The sequence below is a fragment of the Hylobates moloch genome, unplaced genomic scaffold (genome assembly GCF_009828535.3).
Source record: "Hylobates moloch isolate HMO894 unplaced genomic scaffold, HMol_V3 SCAFFOLD_14, whole genome shotgun sequence".
NCBI classification, from domain to species: domain Eukaryota; kingdom Metazoa; phylum Chordata; class Mammalia; order Primates; family Hylobatidae; genus Hylobates; species Hylobates moloch.
In genome coordinates, this window is record NW_026652289.1 from 69428892 (window position 1) to 69437029 (window position 8138).

The window sequence follows — 8138 nt, forward strand, 5'->3', positions numbered from 1 at the left end:
CTTTTGGAACACCAAGGACCTATGGCACACTGATTTTTCTTGTTAGTACACTATGTAATCCAGACCTGCAATAATCCAGTATCTGTGATAAGTTAAGGGGAGACTAACCCATCACAGACACTGGGTTATTGCAGGTTATCCAGATCCAGTATCGGTGATGGGCTAAAGTCTCCCCTAGATATATGACCCCACAGGGTTAATTTTTAATTAATTATATTTTAAACTCCAAATAAGTTTTTTCCTTTTTTTTTTCCCCCCCAGAGGAAAGCACGAATACAGTTCCTCACTACCACAAATTATGCAGTTGAGTTTCCCGCATTTGGGGAAATCACAGTGGGAAGCACACCTACGGATGAGCCGCACCCTGGAAAAACCACCTTCATGATCATGGCATCTCCCCTGCCAGGTAAGAATCCAAATAAGTTTTGATATTAGAGATTTATCAACACTCAACACCTTGTTAGTTGTATTCAGTGGGGAGAGTGTTTCAGAGTGCTGTGCTATCTGGGAAAGTTAAGCAGAGACCCAGAGAAGCTATGCGAAGCAGGCCACCAGCAAAGGCAAAGGCAGCGTTTTACAGCTTATTCAGTAAAATGCCTGGAAAAGTCTGTTCCTCAGCACTATGAATGCTGGTCTTTGTTAGGAAATTATGCAGAAGTGTCACAATACTATAATAACAACTTGATTTTTTGTTTTTAAAATATCAGTTTCTTAAGACTCCTTATCAAGTTCTTCTGCTCTGAAAAAACAGAATCCTTATCAATTCATCCTTTTACCTTCTCTATAGAGAAGAATATATATTGTCATAGAATATATTTCTAAGTTTGCCTTCCCTCGCTGCAAATCTCTGCTACCAGGCAACAACCTTCAAAGCAGCTTTAAAGTGTTATTGCTCAGGAGAAAATAAATACAACTCCAGTGTGGCCATTATGTCATTATTCCAGTGGCTTTTGCTTTGGTTCTGTGTGTTTTGTTTTCATAATTTAAAGTCCAAGGAGTGTCTCCTTAAAGTGGCCCTCAGCTCTAAAGCCATTCCTGGGGTCTTCTCCTTCAGCTTCACCCATTGGAAGGACATGCTTAGAAGACTGTGAGGAAACCTCACAAAGCAAGGAGGGTTAAACTAGGTTTTAAATTCAGTGGGTAAGTGAAGGCAAGTACCTCATCTCTCCAAGCAAGACCTTCTTAGCTGCTAAGAGCAGGAGCTACTGAAGGAACTAGTCATACACAGCTAAGAGCTATGGGAGGTATCTAAAAGCAAAGGACCTAGTCCCTGCAAAAATCCATTCCACTGCTTTGTACATCTTGTAATGCTCCCCCACCCTGCACCTACACGTGCATGCATACACACACACACACACACACACACTTCCCTTTTTGTCATTATTGGGGCTCCAGAGATTGATCCATCATCATCATCAAATTTTTGGGTGGCTTTTATGCTGTAGAGAGCACTTTGCCATATCCCGGTTAAGAAATGAGGCCTTGTCATCTGTGGGATCCAGTGCATTTGGGGAAGGGGTGATTACTGGTGAAAGTACAGGCTGTGCCCTATGTGTTGGGCGGGCCAGGGGGAGACAACTTCAAGGGCTGGGGCAAAGTCTACTGGATTAGGTAAGAGGATTAGCAGTGTGTCTGTGAAACCACCATTGCAAAATCATAACTGAGACAGTGAAAGAGATCTTACCTAAAATCTTGCTTCTAACCTCCAAGCTGTCCTTCTTCATTCCTGGGCATGGTCTGAACCAACTTCAGGGGGATCTTAGTTTTTAATTTATAGTTTAAAACAGAGATAACAGCCCTTCTCCAAAACAAAACTCCTTCTTGCCTGGGGACTAGACTGCCTTTGTAGGACTAACGAATTAGCCACAAAAGTAGAAATTATGGTTTAGGAGTCACGTAGCTGGAGACTACAGGATTCTGACCCTCCCCAAATTGCTCCTGGGGATAACATCATTATTGTAAAATTAAATGTTAATGCTTTAGATATTTTGCAGACCCCACACTTGACGGATCAGCTGGCACCACCCAGATTGATAGACTGGCTCATCTGATTTTGGGGCCCCTACCCAGGAACTGACTCAGCCCAAGAAGACAGCTTTGACCCCTTATGATTTCACCTCCAACCCAACCAATCAGCACTCCTGACTCACTGGTTTTCCCCCACCCTCCAAATTACCATTAAAAATGCCCATCTCTGTATGCTTGAATGCTTGGGGAGACTGATTTGAGTTATAATAAAACTCCAGTCTCCCGCGAAGCTGGCTCTGCATGAGTTACTCTTTCTTTATTGCAATTCCCGTCTTGATAAATTAACTTTGTCTAGGCAGCAGGCAAGGTGAACTCATAGGGCAGTTACAAATTTGGGGCTTGCTGGGGATTGCCCTTGTGGCTGCCTGCCCATGGTTTGGTAGACTCCTTCCAGCAACAGATCCAGAGGCCAGCCCAAGTGGCCACCTAGTTCTCTTGGACTGGGGGCTGACTTTAGTACAGTCTTTACTAGTGGGGTGCTGCTGATCCAATGTGCATGGATTTAATTCCAATATAGAAATAGTCCTTGGAAATATCCCATAACTGTAGCTCCATGGTGGAATGTTTGTCTGTAGCCCCATGGTGGGGTGTCTGTCTCCAGCACCACCACTGGGTGTCTGGGACTAAAGCCCGATCACTGGGTGTCTGTCTGTAGCCCATCATAGAGTGTCTGTAGCTGTAGCCCCATTATGGGGTGTCTGATTTGGTGAGGATTCTAGGTGCTGCCAACAGCCCCTTCCTTTTCCTATTTGTCAACCTCTCTGGATGTGCTGCTGTCTCTTGGTTGCCTTGCAGGGTGTCTTTTTTTAGCCCCATCATGGGGTGTCTGTCTTTCGCCCCATCATGAGATGTCTACTGGTGGGGTGTCTAATTGGATGGAGAATAGGGGACTTGTTTGGAGGAATACTCTTGGTTTGTGACTGGGTCTGGAATCTGTGTCTCAAAGGCCTTCTGTCTGTCTTGTCTTTGTTGTGTGTGTGTTTGCATATGTTGAGGGGATCTCTGAGGGAATTGCTCATGGAAGTGCAGCAGGCCTAACTCAGAGAACCCTCCGTAAGTCAGGTTACATCTGGTGAGCCCTGAAGAAGGCTCAACAGGCCTGACATGGGGTGACTGTCCATTCTTCATCTTGCCCAGAGACCACCCATTTAATTACTGGTTGGAGGTCATCCCTCTCCACTTGGAGTGGATCAAAGACTATAGGAACCAACATGAGAAAGTTTGAGCCTTGCCAGGTCAATATTGGTTGCTGAGTGAGGTGACTAGTGTCTGTTTTGTTATGTGTATTTTGCTTCGGCTGGGATGGAAAATATTAATTCAGTTCCCCATGCAACCCATCAGGCAGCATCTTGCAAAAGTGAGAAGCTTTTGCCTATGGTTCCATAAAACAGAAATGGATGATTTTCTTTTGTAACAGGGCTTGCCCCCCGCAGCTATGGCACAGTAAGCAGGGTCATCAAAAGCTGCTTCATTCTTCTGGAAGCTTCAGAGAAAGGGAACACAGAAATCTGGTATGCTGGCAAAAAGGGTAAGAATTTCTTACCAGCTGAGCTTCTGGTCTCTCTCTCTCTCTCTCCTCTCTCTGTTTGTGTGTGTGTCTGTATTTGTACAAATGATAAACATCACTGTTTGTCTCCTCTGCAAGGGTTTGATTAGTAGAAGAAAGGATTCGTGAGACTAGTCTTAGGTTGTAGCAAATCTGTTGTACTTTGTGCTGAGAATTTGTCTTTCCATGCTGTTCTGCAATGGAGAGAAGGGAATCACAGAATACAATGTGGGTTTAGGACTCCTGTAAGCCCACTTTTCAAGCCAGCCTGGCAGGCTGCTCAGTTACAAACTTTGCTGTGTGTCCCTGAAACCAATACCAGATGAAATTTATCTGTCTTGTTTTATGTCTTTAAGAGCCCAACTTTGTGACCATGTGGAGATACTTTCTCTTGGTCTCTGCCATCCAGAGGACAGGAATTTGGGGGTTCATATCATAGTTAACCCTAAAAGTTATCCTGAGCAGTTAAAAGCCTTTGCAAGCTCAAAATCGGCTGCTCTAGGCTTCTTCTAGGAAGAGCTAGAAATTGCTCAATGCTGTAACTCAGTAGCTAAGGCATTGTCTTTTGACAATGGCAGCCCAGGTTCAATTCTTGGCTTAGGGAATGAGTCTTTTCTGGTTTATTTGTGTAACTTTTTGACCCTTATTGATTCTTTTTCCCCCGTGGACCACTTTTGATTTCCTGTCTTGAGTTTTCCTTTGAACTACCTTGGGAAGATTCTAAATCTTGTTTAAAAAAAAAAAGAAACTACTTACTATCTCTTTGAATCACCTTGTGTATCCATTATAACCTTATTTAAAATATTAATTTCACATGGAAAGTTATCTGTGGCAAAGTTCAAAAGCAAGGAATATTGACTGTCTGTCCTGGCTAGAGTCTAGTAATTAGATATTTAAAAAATAATTTTTAAAGAGCTGTATGGTTAAAATCTGCTTGATTCAAAGCAGATATCCAAACTGTACATATATTTAAAATACCTTTACTTTTTTTTTTCTCTTCTTGGATCTTATTTTTCTAAAGAAAAAAAGGTTTTTTCTTCTCAGTTGACTGAATTGTTTTTCTCCACTTTTGTCTTCTCAACACTCTTGATGCCCACATGAGAGAACCTAAGACAAATTCTAACAGCCTGGGACTCTTAGGGAAAAACAGAGGAGGTGCCACAGACCCCATTCTGGGAAAAAGCTCTGTTTTTCTCATGGAACCCTAGGAATTGAAAGAGAATAGATCCCTCTCAAAATCTAAGGCTGTGTTCTGTTTTACATTACATTACTTGACATTTTTTACTTTGGCGGGTATCAAAAATTACTTTGCATTATTTGAGAGCTTTCAGTCTTGGTGTATAATAACCAGGTAGGAAATATACTTTAAGGAATGCGTAATGGCAGTTAAGAGGGATGCTTGGCTTTTGGATTTTTGGATTAGAGAAGCATGCTCTTGGCCACCTGGAAGGTATGGAAACATCCCCACCCCCAACTGAGAGGAGACTCCCATGGAGGATGGGCTGATTTCAAAATGGGCTGATTGGCTTTGGGTTACTTTGCAATGACATGCATGGTAGAAGCATTGCACTGTCATCTCCCATAGCATTTCCCTCTTTTGGGGGGATCCAGGATGCAGTATACAAATGGCACCCTTAATTTTGGGGATGTGTTTTTGCCTTCCAGCTATGCCTTCTTATTAGGCCCTAGAAATACCATGCTTTCCTGGTGCTGTTCCTCCAAGGATGCCACCTTGAAGCCAGTAATCCAATTAAGAAACTGGCAAATGAAAAATCTTACAACTACCAGACCTTCTGACTGTCTGTCTATGTCTATGTGTTGTATGCATGATGTTTGTATAAAAGAGCTCTAATTGGCTTAGAAAAATAAGCACTTAAGTATTTTTTCAGAAAAATAGAAATTTTTAATGCCTTTTTGTTCACGTGATTTCAGTGATCTTTCAGAAATTAAAACAGTTTTAAAGATTATTGGTAAAATAAAAAATGTCTTCACAATTTAGATGTTTGGTCTAAATAAGTTCAGATGTTAGGTTTGCTAAATGCTGTAAGGTCATAAACTGTTTCTTTGACTTTCGAAAATGGTTAGACTTACCTACTTTGGAGCGATTAGGAATTCTAGCTAAGGTCTGGGGACATGTGGAATTAGCCATGCCCCCTAGCTATGCTGGAGTCAGTCAGACCTTATCTGCACTTCTGTCTGATGTCCTAGGCTCCACACTTAGTACATAATTAAAACCACTTACTTATCAGGTTTTTCGCCAAAAACAAAAGTTGCTAAGAGTTAACATTGTAACTTGTAATTGAGACTACTTGGAGAAATAGTTTTACATGCAGGATGTGTAAGGAAAGTAGAATGTGCTTTAGCTAAAAGATTCAATAAGGTATGGGAATATGGCATTTGTCAAAAGGAATGTAATTTTGTCTAGTTCAGAGGGCTTTAAAGATTGTCTTAACCTAAAAGAGTAATGGGACAAAACTGAAGGTTTAAGCAAGTTGAAAAGTGTTTATGAAGGGTTGGTCTTGTACAGAAAGTTCTGTGGGTATGAGCAAGTTGGCTAAAATTTGAAGGGGATTATTTAATTTTTTTCTGTAGGCTGAACATAAAAGCACACTAATGCAGAGCCAGAATCTGGGCCCATGTGTCTAAACAACAGGGTTTTCTTAGAAAATTAATCTGCTGTTTAATGGAAAATTGTAAAGGGTTCTAAAAAAGTTTATAAAAACCTTACCTTATGGTCAAACTAATTAAAACTGGATAATTTATAACATTTTATTTAAAAACTAGCTTTAGCATTAAAGAGGCATTAATGCAAATATGAAATTTGGTTTTCTCTTTTGAAAAAGATTTTTGTGTTATTGATATATGTTTCAAAATTATGTGAAACTCCTATAATTCTGATATGACTTTGTATATGTTATCATTAATAATTATAATTGTTATGTTAAATTATTGTGTGCCCCAGAAGTAACAAATTTCCTTGTCAATTGTGTCTTTAACTGTGGCTGGCCTAAAACTTTTTGTCATCCACAGACAATTATCATATTTTGATCTTCTTTAAATGCTGGTTTTATAATCAGCTATAACACTCTAACAGGTGCTCTTAAATGCAGGTTTCTGAAAACTTTGGAGATTGTGACGTTAGAATAGAGGAAAAACTTTCAGGGCTCTCATTGAGAGCTGAAAGTTCATGAATACTAAGCAGAACAGAAGTTAACTGCATGGGCTGAACTAATAGAAGACTGAAGCAACTTTTTTTGACTTTTTGCTTAAAACATTGCTGATCGTTTTTTGTTTTTCAGAGCTAAGAAAACCTTTCTTTTGAGCTATTTACAGCTTTTAATATTGAGTAAAGTACACATCTGTAAACAAAATTTGGAGCATATTTGTTTCTCTCTTCCTGATTTTGCCAGGATTTGGTAACTATTTGTGAGTATTCTTTTTTTTTTCTTTTTCCTTTTTTTTTTAATTAATTTTTTTGCACACAAAAGCAATAAACATTTTCTAAAAATACATACAAACAAAAAGATGCGTATCAAACATATTAGGAAGGTTGCACATGGGAAGTCGGGGAATAGAAATGGGGGGTGGGAATTAAAATAAATGAGAGAGGGACTTTATATGGATCAGTGATAATAACTCAATCCTCTATTTGACAAAGAAGAAGGAGAAGGAAGAGGAAGAAAAAGAAAGTGGGATAAAGGATCAGAAAGGGGAGAAAATAGAAAAAATTAGAGTAGAGTATGACTCCAGGGTAGACCTGTTTTGTTGTCACTGAGTTGGTTGGTTGGTTTGTCTGTTGTATTTTTCATATGTTTCGCCATGTTGGCCAGACTGGTCTTGAACTCCTAGCCTGAAGTGATCAACCAGCCTCGGCCCCCCAGAGTGCCGGGACCACAGTCGTGAGCCACCATGTTGCTTCTGGCCTCCGTGGTAGACCTCCCAGACGGGGCGGTCGGGCAGGGGCGCTCCCCACATCCCAGACGGGGCGGCCGGGCAGAGGCGCTCCTCACTTCTTCCCGCACGGGGCGGCCGCGCGGAGGCGCTCCTCACTTCTTCCCGGACGGGGCGGCCGGGCGGAGGCGCTCCTCACTTCCCAGACAATGGGTTTGTGAGTATTCGTATGGCAATATAGTTATTTCCGTAAGTGCAATAAGAATGTTTTCCTTTGCAACAGGACACAAAGAAATTGGTTATTTTACCAAGGCTTTGACTGGAATCGTGTACTTGCCTTTAAGGAATAAAAGCCTCTTGGGGCCAGGCGTGGTGGCTCATGCCTGCAATCCCAGCACTTTGGGAGACGAGGGAATGCAGACAGGTTGAGCTCAGGAGCTCAAAACCAACCTGGGCAATATGGTGAAACCCCGTCTCTACTAAAAATACAAAAATTAGCTGGGTGTGGTGGCACATGCCTGTAGTTCCAGCTACTTGGGAGGCTGGGGTGGGAGGATTGCTTCAGCCTGGGGCACGGAGGTTGCAGTGAGCAGAGATGGCATCACTGCACTCCAGCCTGGGTGACAGAGCAAGATCCTGTCTCAAAAACAAAACAAAACAGAGAAAACAAAGC

At 41.5% G+C, this 8138-nt stretch overlaps 1 protein-coding gene and 1 pseudogene across 1 annotated transcript in view; one reads left to right on the forward strand and one right to left on the reverse strand.

Moving 5' to 3' along the window:
- Positions 1–259: 259 nt before the first annotated feature.
- LOC116482731 (U1 spliceosomal RNA) lies at positions 260–414 on the reverse strand (annotated as a pseudogene).
- The window catches only part of SORD (sorbitol dehydrogenase), a 44766-nt gene continuing 37015 nt past the window's right edge, over positions 388–8138 (forward strand). Inside the window, exon 1 of the mRNA XM_058427698.1 lies at positions 388–406. The gene's annotated coding sequence lies outside the window, so the exon portion shown is untranslated. The remainder of the gene's footprint in view (positions 407–8138) is intronic.